This window comes from Chlorocebus sabaeus, chromosome 10, assembly GCF_047675955.1.
Source record: "Chlorocebus sabaeus isolate Y175 chromosome 10, mChlSab1.0.hap1, whole genome shotgun sequence".
NCBI lineage: Eukaryota > Metazoa > Chordata > Mammalia > Primates > Cercopithecidae > Chlorocebus > Chlorocebus sabaeus.
Window position 1 is genome coordinate 46,890,573 of NC_132913.1, and position 21,197 is coordinate 46,911,769.

The 21,197-nt window shown below is 39.9% G+C and overlaps 2 protein-coding genes across 41 annotated transcripts in view; one reads left to right on the top strand and one right to left on the bottom strand.

Moving 5' to 3' along the window:
• BAZ2B (bromodomain adjacent to zinc finger domain 2B) overlaps positions 1-7,194 on the bottom strand; it is a 409,685-nt gene extending 402,491 nt beyond the window's left edge. For 22 of the 24 annotated variants that reach the window (XM_073019726.1, XM_073019727.1, XM_073019730.1 and 19 more), the window contains exons 1-2: positions 7,066-7,194; positions 5,476-5,653 (exon numbers count right to left, since the gene is read on the bottom strand). The gene's annotated coding sequence lies outside the window, so the exon portion shown is untranslated. Of the gene's footprint in view, positions 1-5,475; positions 5,654-6,679; positions 6,800-6,836; positions 6,930-7,065 lie in introns of those variants that run through there. The other 2 variants (XM_073019731.1, XM_073019729.1) reach the window with 2 other exon arrangements.
• The window catches only part of MARCHF7 (membrane associated ring-CH-type finger 7), a 55,602-nt gene continuing 41,492 nt past the window's right edge, over positions 7,088-21,197 (top strand). For 7 of the 17 annotated variants that reach the window (XR_490892.3, XR_490893.3, XR_005241549.2 and 4 more), the window contains exon 1: positions 7,088-7,413. The gene's annotated coding sequence lies outside the window, so the exon portion shown is untranslated. Of the gene's footprint in view, positions 7,414-9,307; positions 9,350-10,276; positions 10,378-21,197 lie in introns of all 17 variants that reach the window. The other 10 variants (XR_012094196.1, XR_012094197.1, XM_073019749.1 and 7 more) reach the window with 4 other exon arrangements.

Consider the following 21,197-nt stretch of genomic DNA (forward strand, 5'->3'; position numbering starts at 1 on the left):
CCAGCTAATTTTTTGTATTTTTAATAGAGATGGGGTTTCACCATGTTAGCCAGGATGGTCTCGATCTCCTGTCCTCGTGATCCACCCGCCTCGGCCTCCCAAAGTGCTAGGATTACAGGCGTGAGCCATGGCTCCCAGTCTCATCCGGCCTTTTTTGTTTTGTTGTTTTTTTTGGAGACAAGGTCTTGCTCTGTCGCCCAGGATGCCAGGCTGGGGTGCAGTGGCACAATCTCAGCTCACAAAAACCTTTGCCTCCTCGGCTCAAGCAATTCTCCTGCCTAAGCCCCCTAAGTAGCTTTGACTACAGGTGTGCGCCTCAAGTCTGGCTAATTTTTGTATTTTTTTGTAGAGATGGGGTCTCACTGTGTGGCCCAGGCTGGTCTTAAACTCCAGACTCAAGTGGTCTGCTCACCTTAGCCTCCCAAAGTGCTGGGATTATAGGTGTGAGCTACCACGTCCAGCCTAGTTACCACTTCTTATAAATGAACAAGTAGGTGACAGAAAAACAGAACAGTATTAATAAATGAGAAAGATTCAAAAGATAGGTAAACAATATTTCGTTTTCTGAATACTTTAACATTTATAGTTCTGAACAGTTTAGTTTTCAGAATAGAAAACCCAGAAATACATTCAGCATAAATTTAAAAATTCAATATATGACAAAGGTGGTCTTTCTAATTACAGAGAAAAGAATGGATTATTTAGGAATGCTACTGGCACACCTGGCTATCTATTGAGAATAAAATAAAATTAGATCCTATTACCTTATTCCATATACAAAAATGCTATTTTTTAAGATGTAAGAGATCAATTGAGAATAATTAAGCACAATCTGGAAAATGTAGGATACTGCATGATAATATCAAGGGATAAGTAAGATTTTTTAAGCCAAATTGGAAACCTAGAACTTATTAAAGAAATCATTGACACATTTTACCATATAAACTTATCCATGGCAAAAAATACATGTAAAATCAATAGAAATGAAAAAAACACTGTGAAAGCAGCATAGTGATAATATCTATTACAAATCAAAAGCAAAGGCTAAACAACTAAATATCAATAGGGATTCAGAGAAAAGGTACTATAGAATGAAAAAAGTTAGATGAAGATGCATGCTTAAATTTGATTTCATTTTATAATTAAATGGCAAAAAAAACTCCATCAATACCAGTATTTCTATAAACATATATAAGACACACACACACACACTCTTTTATGATTGTGTGACCATGCAGAAAATAAGGTGGGAAGATACACAGTAGTTGGTCAACATGAGCTGCAAAGGATGTTTGTGCAGTAGTAGACAGGGGCAGAAGAGCCAAATTAAAAAGGAAAAAGGCAAGGAAAAGGTGAAAAACGGAAAAGAGAAGGACTACACTAAAATAGTAGGTATGATACAATCACATACATAGCTTTTTATAAAATTGTACACATATGTGGACATGAAAAAAAAATTTAAGATAAAACAGGAGGCTGCCTAACTTGGCAGAAGGAATGCTCAAGGAATTTATATCAGTATCCCCTTCTGCTTCCAATCTCAAAAAAATGTAATCTGAAGTGGTCATGGAGGCCAAGCATGGTCCTTGATTATTGTAATTCTGAAGTTCGTGTGTGTCTGTGTGTGTGTGTGTGAGTGCACACGCACACGCACGTGCACATTTGGCTGAACTCTATTACAGGAACAGAGGTTAGTTCAACTTGGTTTTATGGTTTACTCCAGAGGTCAGCAAACTTTCTGTACTAAATATTTTAGGATTTCTAAGTCATGCCATCTCTGTCACAACTACTAAACTGTTGTCATTGTAGGGTGAAAGCAGTTAAACTGTGATGGTTAATTTTATATGACAGCTTGGCAAGGCTAGAGTACCCAGTTACTTAAGTAGCATTAATCTGGGCTGCTGTGGAGGTATTTTGTAGAAGTGGTTAATAACTATAATCTGTAGACTTTAAAGAAATTACTCTTGATAATGTTGATGGGCCTCATCCAATCAGCCTTAAGAGCAAAAATGGAAGTTTCCTAGAAAAGAAATCCTGCCTGAAGAATACAGCATCAACTCTGGTCTTAGTTTCCAGCCTGTGAACCTGCCCTACAAATTTCAAACTTGTCAGCCTCCACAATTACGTGAGCTAATTCCTTAAAATAAATATCTTCACAGACAGATAATGTATTGTATACTATGGTTCTGTTTCTCTGGAGAACCCTAATATATAATACGCAACAACAGACAATACATAATCTAACGGGCGTGCCTGTGTTCCAATAAAAGTATTTAAAATAACAGGTAGTGGGCTACATTTGGCCCGTGTACCACAGTTTTCCAACTCCTAGTTTTATCAATAATAAAAAAAATAAGCCTGGGCATGGTGGATCACACCTATAATCACAGCACTTTGGGAGGCCAAGGCAGGAGGATCATGAGACACCAGGAGTTCAAGACCAGGAGTTCAACATACTGAGACCTCATCTCTATTAAAAATAATAATAAAGTATAGCTGTTGGCCGGGTGCGGTGGCTCACGCCTGTAATCCCAACACTTTGGGAGGTCAAGCACTTTGGGAGGATCACCTTAGGTCAGGAGTTTGAGACCAGTCTGGCCAGCATGGTGAAACCCCATTTCTACTAAAAATAGAAAAATTAGCCTGGCATGATGGCTGGCGCCTGTAATCTGAGTTACTCGGGAGGCTGAGGCAGAACTGCTTGAACCTGGGAGGCGGAGGTTGCAGTGAGCCGAGATTGAGCCACTGCATTCCAGCCTGGGAGACAAGAGTGAGACTCTGTCTCCAAAATAAATAAATAAATAAAATAAAATATAGCTGTTAACTGGATGTGGTACTGATGCCTGTAATTCCAGCACTTTGGGAGGCTGGGGAGAGAGGATCACTTGAGGCTTGGAGTTCAGGATCAGCCTGGGCAGCAAAAAATTTAAAAACAACTAGCCCCACATAGTGGTGGCACACCTGTAGTCACAGCCACTCAGGAGGCTGAGGCAGGAGGACAGCTTTAGCCTAGAAGTTTGAGGCTGCAGTGAACTATGATGGTACCACCATGCACTCCAGCCTGGGAAATGGAATGAGGCTTATGTACTTAAAAACATGAATAAAATGTATCTGCTTTTCTTAAGCATTCTATATATTTCCGACAGTGTGCAAGGTTTGAATTCCAAGTGTTCCACAAATTGAGGATTATTCATGGTGAGGCCAGATATTCTAGAGCAACTAAAAGCAGGAATGATCTTTCTAGAAGCAGTGAGATCTAGACTGTAAGCTTAGATGTAAGAGAGGTTTCTCAGAGAGAGTTTCAAGATAGTACTCTCTTTATGTGTTTTAATATCCTTTTATTTATTTATTTATTTAGAGACAGAGTCTGTCACCCAAGCCTGAATGCAGTGACATGATCACCGCTCACTACAAGCCTCAACCTCCTGGGTTCAAGCAATCCTCCTGCCTCAGCCTCCCAAGTAGCTGGGATTACAGGCATGCACCAATGCACACAAAGCTAATTTTTAAAATTTTTTGTAGAGGGGCCTCACTTTGTTGCCCAGGCTGGTCTCAAGCATCCTCCTGACTCAGCCTCTCAAAGTCCTGGGATTATAGGCTTGAGCCACTACATCTGGCCTCTATATTCTTTTAAATATTGGCTTGGAGAATTGAAAGTTTTTGATGCTAATCCGGCAGAAGTCAACCAACAGAATGTTTTGGATGTTCATGTACTAAATGTGGCAACTTTAAATAAAACTTGATGTGGGGAAAATAAAAATGCATAAAGGCACTAAATCGAGAGTTTATTATTTCTGTTATGAAAGGAATTCCTTACATCAAAGACTTAAAACAGTGGACCTTTAAGTAATATATCCCTTAGAAGTAGAAGTCCTCAGGACATTTTGGGCTGGATAAAAAAATAAAAAAAAAAAGAGGCAGGGATCCTCGGCCAGGCACGGTGGCTTACGCCTGTAATCAGCACACTGGGAGGCTGAGGCAGGCGGACCACCTGAACAAGTTGTTCTCATGCAGGTAGACAGTAGAACGATAGTTACCAGAGGCTGCGAAGGGTATGTGTGTGGTGGGGGGTGGGGACAAAAAGAAGATGGTTAATGGGTACAAATATAAAGTTGGATAAAAGGAGTAAGTTCTAATGTTTGATAGTAGAGTGACTATGGTTAACAACATCATATTGTATTATTTCAAAATAGGTAGAAGGGAAGACTTGAAATACTACCAACATAGAAGTCATAAATGCTCTAGATGATGGTTATCCTAAATACTTTGACTTGATCATTACACATTCTATGTATGTAACAAAATATCCCATCTACCCCATAATATATAAAAATACTATGTATCAATAAAAAATTATGATTTGCAAAAAGCAAATGTAACCACATCTTTTCAATATATCATTATTTATGCAAAGTAAAGGATATCTCTACAACTGCCCTTACCAAAGAGAAGCTTTTTAGAAGTTTAGGTTGTGGGATGAATAAAGGAGGGGAACACAAGAACTTTGAAATTCAGTATCTGAACGAGCATTCTAAGCTATCAGGTGGAAGAAATACTCAAAACCTAAGAGTAAAGGGCTGAATGACCATGGGTAAATGACAGACAAGTTTATAAAATAAAAGGGGAAAAATTAGTAATAGTCAATAAGATGCTAACTTAGAGAAGAAGCCAAGTTCAAAAATGAAAACTAAGATGAGTGGTGAGGGCAAGTGGTGAACAAAGATATTTAGATACAGAAAGGTACATCAGAGTCACTCATAAAGGATAAAAAGTTTAGCAAGGAAAGGTCAAGTGGGAGAACTCTGTGGATAAAAGGCAAACATGGTGTCTAGATTGTCTGGAACAGTTCTGACTTCAAACACTTGCCTGTCAAATCACTTTGTAATGATTTTTAGTTAAGAAACTATGGTCATTTTCCATGACCATGTTTTACCTATTCACATCCATAATTCCTAGCAAAATGTCTTTTTTTTTTTTTTTTTTTTTGAGATGGAGTTTCACTCTGTCACTCAGGCTGGAGTGCAGGGGTGTGATCTCGGCTCACTGCAACTTCCGCCTCCTGGGTTCAAGCGATTCTCCTGCCTCAGTCTCCCAAGCAGCGGGGACTACAGGCGCCTGCCACCACGCCCAGCTAATTTTTTGTATTTTTAGTAGAGACAGGGTTTCACCATGTTAGCCAGGATGGTCTCCATCTCCTGACCTCATGATCCACCCACCTTGGCCTCCCAAAGTGCTGGGATTACAGGCATGAGCCATCACGCCCGGCCGCAAAATGTCTTTACCGTAGCAAAATCTCAGTAATTATTTATCACTCACGATAATTACCTGAATACTAAAATCAGAGAGAGTACATTAAAAAGAAACACAATCACCATTCTTAAATAATAAAAACATATTCATCAGTGGTCTTTATTTACTAGCACCAATAAAAAATCAGAAGTTCTGTTTAACCTAGGAAATTGGTGTCATACTCACTTCATAATATCATCAGTGCTGGGTGGAGACAAAGCCATAATCTGCCACAATCTGCACCATCCTTGCCAGGTTTGGGAGTTCTGTAGAGTAGTTACCACTGCCAGGTCTGACTGCCATAGCTCAGGAAGAGGGTGCAGTCATTTCTCTTAGCATAATCTTGAGAAGATGTCTAAGGGACCTATGTAATATTAAGTCACAGAAAGAGAAAATATTATTGGTGGTTTAGACATGGAATGTAATAGCTTACAATTATGGAATGCTTACCGTGTTTCAGGAACTGATGCATTATCTCATCTAAACAACCCTATAGGGCATGGGTACTGTTACTAATCCCGTTTTACAGGAAACCTAGGTTTAGCAAGATTAAGGAATTGCTTGAGATAACAAAGGTAGTAAAAGGCAGGGCTGGAATTTGAACCCATATAGTCTGGTTCTTCAGGGTGTATACATCCGTGTATCTACAACCACAATAATGCAGGGGCACTCGAACAGGCTGGAAAAAAATTATTTTTCTTTAAAGGGCAAATTAATTTCCTCAAAAGTAATCTCTGTTCACTTTACCCCATACCAGATGCTTATTTTCATTTCATATCCTAAAAGTTAGATTGGCACTTACAAGCTAACTTAAAATACTAAACTTTAAATCTTTAAAATTCATAGTATTTTAGAATTTATCATAGTGAAACATGTACAGTCGTTTGTCCCCAGTACAGTAAAATAAGGATAGTGATTGATACTCCATTCCCTTCTGATGCAATGACAAATACGTAGAAACACTGTGTTTCACTTATTGGAATTATTTGGATCCAAAAGATAGCTTTTAATACCCTAACAAAATAGGTCATTAAAAAAAAATCAAGTGCCTTTCAGTATTCTTCCAAGTTTCAATAACTGATCTTTTCCATTAAAGAACTTCTGATTCATTATTCCAAATCAACATATCATCTAAATATTTCCACATATTTAGATGTAGATTTTCCCTAAACTATTTCCTTTTATTTATTAGGACTCATTCACATCTTAGTTTGCCACATTTACAGTTCTTTGAAAGTTTCATCTAATATTCACCTGACCATTCACCTCACAATTTTCCTCCCTCTTTCTAAATAGGTGAATTTGTTTACTGCAAAATCGATGGCTACGCTATTAAAGGTTACTATCACGATTTTAAAAGACATGATCACCATCACCAAGATTTACTTACCACAAGGAAATTATCACAAGGTTGGACAAACAGGCTCCAACTCTTAAGAGAAAGAGCTTGCAGTCAGATCACACAGGGAGGGCAGGGAAGCAAGCGGGGAGGGGTAGGTCGGAAAAGGCAGTGCTTGATTCAATTCAACATTCACTGCGCCACTTACCAAGCGCCAGAAAAAGAAAAAAAAAGCCAACGAGTTGGGCGTTATTTCGAGCACGGGGCCCTGCAGGTTGGACTGTGGGCGGGGACCCGGCGCCCAGGAGGGAAGGGGCTGGCTCTGAGACGCTAGCCGGGCGGGGACAGCCACCCAGGGCCGGGCCTCCAGCGCCAGACGCCCGCACACTCGCCAGCCCAGCTGCCGGTACGCCAGCCAGCCAGCCGCTGCCGCTTACCAGTGGCGCCTCGCTGACTCCCCAGGGGCAGCTCTTCAACGGTTCCCGCAGTCAGAGCACCACCCCGCGGTGGGGTACCTCCAGCCCGCCCGCAGCTCTCGGTCCCCGCAGCTCCGCCACTCTCGCGAGAAGCCAGGAAGTCCGCGAAGTTGGGGGAGGAGGAGCAGGGAGGGGCACTTAACGGTGGCGGCTGGTTCTGCGCCGGATCCGGGAGAGGGGCGGGCGCCATTGTGCTTCGCTGCGGACTGCTTTTTCTCAGTCACAGGCCTAGAACTCCAAGGAGGAAGGCAGCGGTGCGGGTCGCTGCGAGCAGGACGCGCACTGGTCAGTGCCGGCTCAGGAGCGGGGGTAATGATCTGCGGAGCTCGTTCTTCGTCCCGGGAGCTAGTTCAGGACCAGGCCGCGAGTGGGGGAGGGGAGGAAACGAAGAGGCCTGGGGACGCGGAGGCCGCTTCCTCTCAGGATGAGGTGGAGGAGCTTGGTCCGGTGCCACCGGTGCAAAGCGGGTCACGGCACAGGCCTCCTCTGCCAGAGTCCTTTTGTCGGGTGGTGGAGTTTGTGGCGGGTGGGGGGGACAGATAGTGGGTCTTCCTCAGGAACGTGTGGTGGGTGAGGGAAAGAGGCCTGAGCCCTCTTTTGGCGCGGGGCGGCCTCCTCTTGGGCCGCGGGGCTGGGGGGTCCTCGGAGCCCTGCGGGCCGTGGGCGTCGCGCGTGAGCTCGCTGGTGAGCGCGGGGCAAAGGTGGGCAGGGTTCCGGCTCGGCCAGCCCGGCCTCGAGTTGAAGTGATTTCGGCAGCGCCTTAGATTCGGCCAAGATTGTCTTATTGGTAACGCCAGTTTTTGAATATCGTGACGCCCTGAGAGTTATTTTTGTGTTGTGGTGAATTGTGGGTTCTGCAACTCGAAGTAGGTAATTCTATTAAAAATGGACCTGTTGGCCTAAGAAGTAAAAATATGGAAGGCGCTGGGAGTAGGAAACTCCCTCATTTTGGTGAAACTGCGTATTGAAGATGAGTGTGTCCACCCACTCACCCCAAAATGCTGCACTTAATACTTTTTCTCAAGTACCAAAGTAAATATATTGGGAAAGTCTCTATCTGGGTAATAAATTCGTCACGATTAAGGTTGTTTGGTACTATTAGTTAAATGTGTCAAAACTGAATTTGGCGAGGTTTTTCCCCCTATTTTGTACGATTGATTAGATGTTTTTCTGGTTACATAATATTTTAAATCTCCACGTTTCTGTCCAGATCCAAGATGTAGGGTTAAATACGAATTTTCGCTTTAAAAATCCAGTAGTGTACAGTTATTAAGAAGGAACACATGTAGTGTAACTAGATCTTTTTCTTGAGGTAGCAAAAAGTTTGTTTGAGAAGTGAGGTCAGTATAATATTTTTATTTAACAGCTCTACAGCATTTCGGGAGACAGGACTGGTGCATGAGGCAGTAGCACCAGACTCAGAAGACCTGGGTTTGAGTTTTCATTTTTGCCGTAGTTGTTTATGTTCATGAGATTGTCTCAGAAACATGGCAGTTCATTTCTAGAGAGGATTAAATTTGCTGAGGTGGTGTGTGAAGCAGTCACTGGGGGGACATAATACTAATCTTGGTTTTTTTCCAGTTTCATGCTGGGTCAGGTGTCTTGAATAAGAATTCCTACTTATTCAAGTACAAATGATTTCTTTTTTTTTTGCCACCTTGGAAGAGGGCTTATTTTCCCAGATAAAGCACGAGAATGCCCAGATTATGTTCTACATGAAGGTGTCGGGTAACAAACTGGACACAGAAGTCATCCATGACTCTCATGTAGCCAATTTTTAGTCCGTTCCATACCCACCTTACACAACTCTATCTGCTTTATGTTCAAGAATTGTCTACATTTGGACATTTTATTGTTGGAAAATAATTTTGTAATGCAAAATCTGTCAAATATCTTTAAACATTTTTGGATAATTTGTAATTTGTTGTAGTCAAATTACAAATTATGGAGAGCTTCACATTACAAGAATGAGCTTGATATGGCATCTGCCCTCCACAACTCACTGTTTAGTCATCAGACTAATGTATAAACAACTATTATTATCTTAGTATGACTGTACAGTAATTCTGTGGGAGCGTAGGGGAGGGGTGCTTACTCTTGGAAATTTTACAGGATTTATTTATTGCTTGAACTAAGATGTGAAGGATCACTAGGACTTTGATAAAGAAACTGTGCAAAGTCATGATATTATGGTTTGTTGTAGGAATTCATGATTTGTTCCTGTAGCTGAAACATACATTGAATGGTAAGTTAGAGCCTGACATAAAAGACTTTCTGTACTGTACTAGGAAATTAGTGTCTGGGTGTGGTGGCTCACTCCTGTAATCCCATCACTTTGGGAGGCCAAGGTGGGAGGATCTCTTAAAGCCAGGAGTTCGAGACCAGCCAGGCCACAAAGACCCCATCTCTGCGGGCATGATGGTGCGAGTGTAGTGGTGCACACTGCTACTACTAGCTACTTGGGCTGCTGAGGCAGGACCATCATTTGAGCTCACGGGTTAGAGAGACTGCAGTGAAGTATGATACAGCTCCACTGCACTCCAGCCTGTGCCATAGAGTGAGACCCTGTCTAAAAAAATAAAAATAAAGTTAGTGCTCTATGCTGTGGAATGGAGAGCTATTGTGTTCCTTAACAAAATAAAAATATTTTTTAGATGATCTTTGCTGATACATCCTTCTGTTACCACAGATAATTAAGTGCCAGTAATAAAGAACAGTGGGACATGCATGAATGAAATGCGCGGTGTTGCTTTAGACTTCACTTTTAAACAACAAATTAAATTAACGAAGCTTTTAACTGTTAAATAAGTGAATCAACTGATCATATTAGAATGATTACAATTTTAAAGGAATTAGATTTTAAGTTCATACTAAGATTTCTGGAATTCACCAAAGCAGAATTCAATTGCTGTCAAAAAATTTATCTTAATATACAGTATTTCCTAATAATAGGATAAGCCAAAAAGTCTGAGATTGGGGAGGATGAAATTATAATTTGAGAGTTTAGGTTGGGGGTGGTTAATACATTTTTTTTCTTTTTTTTTTTGTGGCAAGGTCTCACTCTGTTTCTGCTGCAGCCCCAGTCTCCCAGACTCAAGCAGTTCTCCCACCTCAGTCTCCTAGGTAGCTTGTTAAGCCACCATGTCTGACTAATTTTTATATTTTTTTATAGAGACAGGATTTCACCATGTTTCCCAGGCTGGTCTCCAACTCCTTAGCTCAAGGAATCCTCCCACCTCAGCCTCCCAAAGAGCTGTGATTACAGGCCTGAGTGTGAGTAACAGCATGCCAGGGTTTAATTTTCATTAATCTTCATTTTCAACTTTTCTGCCCTGGCATGAACTTACATGGTCAGAGCTGGTTTTTCCTGCCCTCAAATATATTTCTCTGACTCTACTGGTTAGACTAGGTAAGTCGAACACCCAGTTTTAAAATCACCTGCTTGCTACTCTACACCCATTTTTGTCAACAGCTTAAAAAGAAGGCAAGTTTTGAACCTTAAAAGTAGTTATCTTTCCATTATGATCATTGTATATTAGTGTGATGTTTCACACTTTGTAGAAAGAACCCTAAAATGGTTTCCACTCATTGAATGAAGATCGAAACTTGATGCTTACAGATTAAATTCACTTCAAGGAGAACAGTTTGTCTTTTAAAGTGGTGTAGTGTAGACTTAACATCATAGTCATATTTTCTCATGGGATGTTAAAGTTTTTTCTAATTTTTTAAGATTTGGGCATACCATATTTTTGTGTTTTAAATATTTGTCAGCTTAAAATTAAGACACTTTTTCATTTTAAGGCCCAAAATGTTGTATACTTTCAAAGTGATTCCCTCATTGACCCACCCTTAGCTTCCAAGTCTCCATGTTTACTATGATTTCCCACTAAGAAAAAAAAATTCCTCAGAAGCAAATTTTTTTTTTTTAAGAAAAGGATATGCAAAGTATATGTAAATAATGAAATTGTAACTGTGTGTATTTCTGCAAGACTCTTGAAATATTACATTGGGGCTGGGCATGGTAGCTCACTCCTGGAACCCCAGCACTTTGGGAGGCCAAGACAGGCAGATTACTTGAGCTCAAGAGTTCAAGACCAGCCTGGGCAACATGGAGAAACCCTGTCTCTAGGAAAAAACAATACAAAAACTAGCTGGGTATGGTGGTGCGTGCCTATAGTCCAGGCTACTCAGGAGGCTGAGGTGGGAGGATCACTTGAACCCAGGAGGTCGAGGCTGCAGTGATTGCGCCACTGCACTCTGGCTGGGGCAGCAGAGTGAGACCCTGTCTCCAAAAAAAAAGAAAGAAAGAAAGATTACATTGGTATTTTGTGTGGTTACTCTGGCCTTTGTGCCATGAGTTTATCCTATAGTAGTGGTGTACTTTTAGTAATTCAATACTTGTAATCTTCCTTGGATATTTAAGATAATTCCCCAGTTAGACTCAGTTAAAATCAGAGTTTACAGGGACTGCCGGCGTAAGATAATAGTATGGTAACAGTAGAAAATAAGGATAAGTTATGAAGCTTTGCTCTATGACTGCATAACAAACCACCTCAAAACCTAGTGGATTGAAACAACTGGTTTTTACAGTTCTAGGTGCCTGTTGGGCAGTTCTACCGATTTCGCTGGGGTTTGCTCCTCATGTACCAGCATTCAGCTGGAGGATTTCCCAGGCTGGGAGGTCCAAGTTGGCATCACTCGTATTTGGCAGCTAGTGTTGGTGGACATATAGGCCTTGCTCTGTGTGATCATTTATGACACAGGAGTCTTGGGACAGCATTCTAAGGGAAGCTTGTAAGACCTCTTACAACCTTGCAAATCTTACAATGTCACAATCCATTCTCTTAGTCACGCAAGACTGGGGTGGGGAAGTAAGACTGCCTCATCCTAGGCAGAGCAGCAACATTGCATTACAAAGGGGGCTAATACTAGGATGGGGGAAATTTGTAGCCATATTTTGTAATTTACCATAGGTTCTTTAGACCACTATAAGAATAGATAGCCTCAAAAATGTCATGCTTGGGATTGCTTTAAAATAATAGAGTGGTTGGTAAAATAGGTTAGAGAGGTTGAATATGGATAATAGTTGAAGACTTTATTGGTACATGGAAGATCATTATTTGTGTATGTTTAAAATTTTTCGTGATAAAAACTTTAAGTCATACTCAGGTAATCTGAACTTCATTTTGTGAGGTATTTTAACTTTATCATTTACTTAGTCTTTACTAGAAGAGTATTACTTAGTATTTACTACTTTGTGGTATGTAGCTACTAAGGCTGTAAACCAGCAAGTTAGAATGGGAATTCTTCTCCTTAGAACTTATGTAATACAAGTTATTTAAAAAATGCCTTTTCCTGTGGCAAATAATTGTTGCCCTCAATTAACAAAGTACATTAAAGAAATTTTTTGAAAACTAAGTACAAAGAAGAAAAAAACACATCAATAATGCCATCACCTGAGATAACAGTAAAATGATAAAAATGGCTATTTCTTTCCAGTTGTTTAATGCATACACTTAATATAAGTAATCCTGTATAGGTTTCTTTACCCTGCAGTGAATATCCTGTACGTAAATCTGAATGACTTTGAAAGATGTTTTACTATGTGTTAAAGACCAATTTCAAATAATGAAAAAGCCAACAAAATTTCTACTGAGCTGTTTATATGAAAACCTTCACACTGATGGTATTGGTTAATAACAGCTAGTATTTGCTGAACACATTCTGTATGCCAGCAAACCTCACAATATACCTGTGAAGTTGATACTATCATTATCACCATTTTATAGGTGAGGAAATTAAGCATTTGTTTATACCTAGAGTCATACCCAAGCATACCAAGTGAGGGGCAGACTTTAAAGCTTCCACTCAACTAGCATATTTCTACAAATAGAAATTGGCTGATGTGCAAAATTAGACAACGATTAACTTACTTCCTGCCTAGCCTAGCCTCAGTTTTCTATTTTGGAAAAAAATGTGATACGAATTTTATTAATATATTAAATACATATTTATTAATACATTAACATACAGGAAAAGACTTAGGTGTGGGAGGTAGCATGTGTTAATAGGGCTGAGGCATTTTTGTTAGGCTGGTTATTTTATGACTACTATGTGACTCTTGACATATCTGAACAAGGCCATTATTGTAATAATGGGACACAGTGATCTGTAGCATAATGGAAGGGGATACATAATACTTGAGAAAAATCTTCATAAGCAGAATCAAAGAAAAACTTTTGGACATTGTACTGCTTTTAGGAATTCACAGCTTTCCAAATAGGGTAAACTAAAAATCCAAGCTCTACCTGGTAGGCAGCTTGTGATTATGGTCAGAGAAAGCTTTAGTCATAAGTAGGGTAATTGGTAGAACTCCTTTCCTCCTAATGTTTTCTTAAACTGCCTGAAGTTTTTCAGTTTACTTTTTCATAGTACCCCAAATTCTACTAGAGATAAGTTGGTGGGAAGACTGCCAAATAGAAGGTACAGTACAAGTAGAAGGCAAGCAGGTAGCATATATATCTGGGAAAAAGTAAATAAATCAGTGTATGTAACTGAAAAATTTACTGTCAGCCACACTGCTCTCGTGTTTTCAAAACTTTATTTACAGCATTCTACTGGACCTTCTGGGCACTTCTGATTGATTGCTTATTATTATTATTAATATTTTGAGATAGTGTCTTACTCTGAGTGCAGTGGCACGATCTCCGTTCACTACAACCTTCACCTCCCCAGGCTCAAACAATTCTCCTGCCTCAGTTCCCGAGTAGCTGGGATTACAGGCATGCACCACTACCACCCGGCTAATTTTTTTTTGTATTTTTAGTAGAGACGGGGTTTCACCATGTTGGCCAGGCTGGTCTGCTTATTCTTTATTGTAGAGACGGGGTCTCAATGTGTTACCCAGGCTGGTCTTGAACTCCTGGCCTCAAACAGTCCTGCCCTGACCTCCCACAGTGCTGGAAGGCACCACAACCGTCCAGACAGCTCATTCTTTAAAACCAACTAATCTTGGTGTGCTTCGTTGACTACCCCCCCCCCACCCCCTCCCAACCCGCTGAAAGAAAAACAGTAAAATGTTTTTTCTTCATCAGTATTATAAATAATTCCCTCCTTTCCCAGTTGTTAGGTAAATCCTTTCTGACTTAAGAAGTATGTATTGAATCTGCCTTTTATCCATTTCCATGACTTTGGGTCCTCACCCATGGAGCCAACATGTCTCTTCCTTTAATAATTCTAATACTAATTGAGTTTGAGGGGATTTTTTCCTGGCGTATTTCCTCCTTCTCCAGTTTTTCAGTTTTACCTAGTCTACTGTTAAGCCCATCATTTGTTGACATTGGGGCCGAATCTTGGTCTGCTTCTGCCATTTTATCTCTTGGTAATGGATTGATTTTTTCTTCCTTGCATATTTGTGCATCGTACAAGTTTTGACTAAATGCTAAACTAAGAACAGATTAGAGACTGAGATAAATAATATTTATGCATTGATATGGGCATATTCTACTTCTATTGGGGCATCAGTATGATGGGTTGACTTTGTTTTGTCTGTAGTTGAGATGGGTATGAGCTTTATTATTGCTTTATTTACCCTCAGAGTATTCCAGTAGTGGACTGCCACTGCCTAGTGCTTAGTATGAGGCCAAGAATACTGGAGGAGTTCCCCACCCCCCCAACCCAAGACAGAGTCTTGCTCTGTTGCCCAGGCTGGAGTGCAGTGGTGTGATCTCGGCTCACTGCAACTTCCACCTCCTGGATTCAAGCAATTCTCCTGCCTCAGCCTCCCAGGTAGCTAGGATTACAGGCACGTGACACCATGCCCCGCTAATTTTTGTGTTCTGAGTAGAGATGGAGTTTCACCATATTGGCCAGGCTGATCTTGAACTCATGACTTCGTGATCCTCCTGCCTCGCCTCCCAAAGTGCTGGGATTACAGGTATGAGCCACCACACCCAGCCATGGAGGATTTCTGAAGAGTCGAGGCCAATTATCTTACATAATGTCTTCCATTTTGGGTGTCCTATCCTCGTAGTATTGTTTATATTATGGCTATTGTGTATTTGTTAAAAAGTGCTCTTATTGCAGTTTCCTGTTGCTTGCCTGTATTTTTCAAACTTCTCTTTATTTAAACACACAAAGCATAGTTTTATAATCTGCCTAAAATGTTTGAGTTAATGTTTTGCTACTCCATTTTTTTCTCTCATCTTGTGTCTCAAAGACCTTGTTTGTGGTATCTTATTTTGCTGTATACTTAGTTATCCTTTGTTCGTTATGCTTGAAAAATTACTTGTAGAAATAATTTGAAAGTTAGCATGAAGGCATATTCCTCTAGCAAGATTTATGTTGGCTTCTGCCATGTTCGTGGTGGATTACTGAATTGGGACCACCTTAAACCAAATGCAAAATTTGAACTTCCATTTACCAAGCAGGCAACATTAACTTGGGCTGCAAATCTGCACAAGAGCTGGTTTATTTCTATTAATAGCTTAACGCTTTCCCCCACCCCTCAAGACGGAGTCCTGCTGTGTTGCTCAGGCTGGGGTTCAGTGGCATGATCTTGGCTCGCTGCAACCTCTGCCTCCCAGATTCAAGCAGTTCTCCCGCCTTAGTCTCCGGGTTGGCTGAGATTACAGATGCGAGCCACCACGCACAGCTATTTTTTTTTTTTTTTTTGTATTTTTGATAGAGACGGTTTCGCCACATTGGCCAGGCTGGTCTCAAACTCCTGACCTTGTGATCTGCCCTCCTCGGCCTCCCAAAGTGCTGGGATTACAGGCGTGAGCCACTGCGCCTGGCCTAATAGCTTAACTCTTAATCTGAGGTTGTGGTCTTTTGGAGTCCACCTTATTGTGAGGAGGTGGCCTGTTAAGAGTCCTTACCTTGTTTATGTCCTGGATTTCTTCAGAGTTTCTTAGGATGCCCAGAGGAATGGAGTCACCGATTTAAAAAAAAAGTTCATTTTTTTCGTAGCTAAAGCAAGCCCACAGGTTTGTGAGATACAGACAGACTACATAAATTGTTGAATTGGTATGAATACAGGTTTTTTACTCTTGTTGCTGTGTCAGCCACTATTAAAATGCCTTAAGGTGAAGGCATACTTAACAGAGTAAAAGTATGTCTTATTAGGTAAACTAGCAGCTGCATTTTCAGCTTCAGAGAATCTTCATCCAGAAACTTTCATCTCACAAGTCAAAAAGTTCAATAAGTGAAAAATCTCAAATACTAATCATACGATATTTTTTGTGGCTTTGTAGCTAATTACATTCCTTACACACTCAGTACCAATTCTGGAGAATAGAAAGTGTAGCCTCTTGTCAGTGCCTTGCCTTCCTCAGTCATAGACTTGTTAATGAGGAATATGAGCATAAAATTCTAGTGGATCTATCATGACTGGGACTTCAGTGAGGCGTATTTCACTATGGCAGTTGCAAAACTTTTAATGAAGCTCAGAGCCCACACCTGCAAAATCAGCCCTGGTCATAAGTTTCTTATTACCGGACAGGAAGATAGCCTAACTGTCCAGCTCTGAAATGAAATCTGAATTTTAAAAAGCATGATATAGTGACAGAAGGAAAGACTATTTCATTGACCATTGAAGAAAGAGTGTATGTGTGAACTTTTTTTGCACTATTTTAAAGTCTTGGTTTAAAACATTAAGCTTCAAATGCCTCTTTCCACTGGTCTGCTCTTGCTTATACCTTTTTCTTTTTTTTTTTTTTTTTTGTTTTTGAGACAGTCTTTCTCTGTTGCCCAGGCTGGTGTGCAGTGGCCTGATGTTAGCTCACTGCAACCTCCACCTCCTGGCTTCAAGTGATTCTTGTGCCTCAGCCTCCTGAGTAGCTGGGATCACAGGCGTGTGCCACAACACCTGGCTAACTTGTATTTTTAGTAGAGACAGGGTTTCACTGTGTTTGCCAGGCTGATCTCGAACTTCTGGCCTCAAGTGATCCACCTCGGCCTCCCAAAGTGCTGAGATTACAGTTGTGAGCCACCACGCCCAGCCTATATACCTTTTCCTTTGTAGCACTTAGAGCTATTGAAGTTATGTGATTATTTGTGTAGTTTGTTCCCTATTAGACTACAGTTTCTTTACAGGCACCATCTCAGAATGTTTAGTGTTGTCCCCCTACCTCATTCGCTTGTTATTAATTACTGTGCTTAGTGCATGAGTATCCAAAAAACTTGGTTAAATGAATGAATGAACTTCAAAAGATGCATCTTAGAACCTTCTAAGTGATTCGATAGAAGTTTCTCAAGGACTGCACATTTTTGTTTTTCACTATATTTTGTGCTTTTGACCTACAACTTATGCAACCAAATTACGTAAGTTTTCCTGTAACACCTACATTGTCAAAATTCAATCAATTTATGTGGAGGAGTTGCCAAAAATAGTTTCATACAATATCAAATTATCTCTCTCAGAGGACTCTGCCTCTTTGCCTTCTCCCAAGGAGGTTTGTTTTAAGCAGATTTCCTACTAGGTTAGTTTGGTTCTACAAGTAAGAACTGGGTATAAATGTAGTCAGAGTAAACCATGAGAGGTATTATTAGGAAGCACTATTGTCATAGAACTTAATATTGGCGTATATCTTTTAAAGCATTTTGTTACCCAAAAATTCTCAGATTGCATATACCTTTAGTGTCTTCTTAGCTACCTTGATAAAATACCACATCTGCTACTTGTTAAATTGTTCATGGGCTTTTGCATTGTCAATGTTTAACCATTAATATTCTGTCCCCTAATGAGTGCCTTTTTAAATTTCCAGTTCAGGATTTACCTCTTTTTAATGAAGTATTTTGTATCGACTTACCAAATACGTATATAGTTTGTAAAAAGCCGATGGTAGAAAAGATTTATAATTTAGGTGACCATAAGCTTTATCATCCAAATGAGGCCACTTTTAAGAGACAGCGTAGGCACTACTAATAATTTTTCTGGGATAATAAGCATAAATTAGAATTTTTCAGCACATAAACTAGGACTGTTCTGGGCAAATAGGGAAATATGGTCATCCTGCTTCTAAGGAAAAGAGCAGTCCTTTTCCTTACCCTTTACCCCATCTCTAGTCCCACTTTGCAAAGGCAGTGCCCCACTACTATTTAGTATTTCTTTTAGGACTTACATACTTTCATTTTTCTAAACAGGGTGCTTACATGGTTATTTCATGGTTTTTCATTGTTTCCTGCCATTCTTATTTCCCACTGCCCACTTCCATCTCACAATATGTAACAAATTGATTCAGTAGTCTGTATTTACATTATTATGAGTATGTAAATATTAAAGAGCTCACCTAGTACAATCATGCCTCCTTTCATGAACAGCTAAGTTTTTTCAAGTTAAAAAATTAATTCTTAAAATTGCCTTCTTTTTTCTAGTTATACCATCATCTCTACCACATGCCAATGAGATATAGTTTCCATGTGATGCTTTTTTTTTTCCTTAGAACTTCTGCTGCCTGAGGTCCTGCTCCAGTCTGAATTGTTTGCTTCCCATGCTTTCTGCATACCATCCTCCTTAACTTCCCCTTTATTGCTCCTTCCTGAGTTTCGTATCTTGTTATTTCCTGCCTCACACTCCCTTATTTCTAGGACATGCTTTTCATTTAGCTTCATCTGGTTGTGTTTTTGGTCGTTTTGTTTTGTTGAGACCTTCCATGTCTGAAAACATGTTCTGTTCTCCACTTCAAATTTACTTGCTAGATTGGAATTCAAGGCTAAACATTTTTCTCAGTATTGTAAGCATTATTTCATTGTCTTAAGTGTTTATTGTTGCTGTTAAGCGATTCTGATTACATTCTCTTTGTATGTGACCCATTTTTTCCATTCTAGCAACTTACAGGATCTTTCCATTACTTCTGGTTTCTGCAGTTTCACGGTGATATATTGTGCTTAGTGTTGGTCTTTTTTCTTACGTAGTCTTGAGCCCTTTCAGTTTGGAGAGTTCTGTTCTTCGTTTCTAGAAAAGTTTATTTGGTAATTTTCTCTGTATTTCCTTTTTCTGTAACCACAGTCAAATGATAACTTTGGATAATTATTTTCATGTTACATTTGCTATTTGTTTTGGTTCTGCTCTCCAGGAGGTTTCTGCAGCTTACTCCCAATCCTTATGTTGAATTTATTTCAGTGTATCTCATTTTAACAAGTATGTGGCATTTTGAATTTCCATAAGCTCTTGATTATGCTGTCTTTGTATTCTCACCCATCCCGTTGTTATTTTATGAATGAATTTTTTAATATACTTTTAAGTTCTAGGGTACATGTGCACAACTTGCAGGTTTGTTACGTATGTATACATGTGCCATGTTGGTGTGCTGCACCCATTAACTTGTCATTTACAATAGGTATTTCTCTTAATGCCATCCTTCCCCCCTCCCCCCACCCTACGACAGGCCCCAGTGTGTGATGTTCCCCGCCCTGTGTCCAAGTGTTCTCATTGTTCAATTCCCACCTATAAGTGAGAACATACGGTGTTTGGTTTTCTGTCCTTGCAACAGTTTGCTCAGAATGATGGTGTCCAGCTTCATCTATGTCCCTACAAAGTACATGATCTCATCCTTTTTTATGGTTGCATAGTATTCCATGGTGTTTATATGCCACATTTTCTTAATGTAATCTATCATTGATGGACATTTGGGTTGATTCCAAGTCTTTGCTATTGTGAATAGTGCAGCAATAAACATACTTGTGCATGTGTCTTTATAATAGCATGATTTATAATCCTTTGGGTCTAATCCTTTGCATAATGGGATGACTGGGTCAAATGGTATTTCCAGTTCTAGATCCTTGAGGAATTGCCACACTGTCTTCTACAATGGTTGAACTAGTTTACAGTCCCACCAACAGTGTAAAAGTGTTCCTATTTCTCCACATCCTCTCCAGCACCTGTTGTTTCCTGACTTTTTAATGATCACCATTCTAACTGGTGTGAGATGGTATCTCATTATGGCTTTGATTTGCATTTCTCTGATGGCCAGTGATGATGAGCATTTTTTCATGTGTCTGTTGGCTGCATAAATGTCTTCTTTTGAGAAGTATCTGTTCGTATCCTTCGCCCACTTTTTGATGGGGTTGTTTGATTTTTTTTTTTATGAAATTTGTTTAAGTTCTTTGTAGATTCGGGATATTAGCCCTTTGTCAGATGGGTAGATTGCAAACATTTCCTCCCAACGAATGAACGTTGTTTGATCTCTGTGAGGATAGAAATAAGCCCCTTTCCCCCAAATTTTCCTCTCCCTACAGCATCTTAAAGTTTTGTTGTTACTATTGTTTTACTTTGGTCCTTCTTTCGTATTGGAGGCCTTCCTTGATTACATGGTAGTCCTTGATGTTTGTCAGTTAGAGGGAAGCACTAAAAGTCCTGATGAGAAACTCTTGGTGACTAGCAGCCTTTGCTGTAGGATAGAATGGTTTAGTGAAAGGCTAGCTATTGAAGTGAAGACATTTCAAATGACATTCAGAAATCTTGTCATTGGTGTTTGGCAATCCAAGAGTAGAATCCCTTAGTCTCCTGACGGCATTGTAGAAACAGGACCATGAAAGAGTCTTTGGGTCTCAATATTGAGTGTATAAATTTTCTTTTATTCCTTAGAGTGACCCATGCCTAAACTCCTGCAGAGGTGATTGTACGTCGTGTGTGGGAGATGGGAGGCGTGGAGGACACAAGAGTATTATCTAGGAAATCTTTATTCTCCAGAGAATAAATATTCTATCTTTAGGGGAATGGAACTGGGGAAGAATCTGAGGTTCCGCTGCTCCAGATACAGGTGTTAATTCAACAGCTTGCAGTCTGACCACATGCACCATCCCCCCAATCTGTTATTTTTTTGTGATAAAATACAGAGAACATAAATTTTACCATCTAAACCATGTTTGTGTACAATTCAGTATTATTGGATACATTCATAATGTTGTGCAAGCATCACTAACATCTATCTCCATAACTCTTTTCATCTTGTAAAACGAAAATTTCACACTCATTAAACAACTCCCCATCCTCCGCCAACCACCAATCTTCTTTCTCTGTGATTTGACTATTCTTAATTATTTTTAATGTATCTTTTCTGTGTTTAGATATATAAATACTTACCATTGTA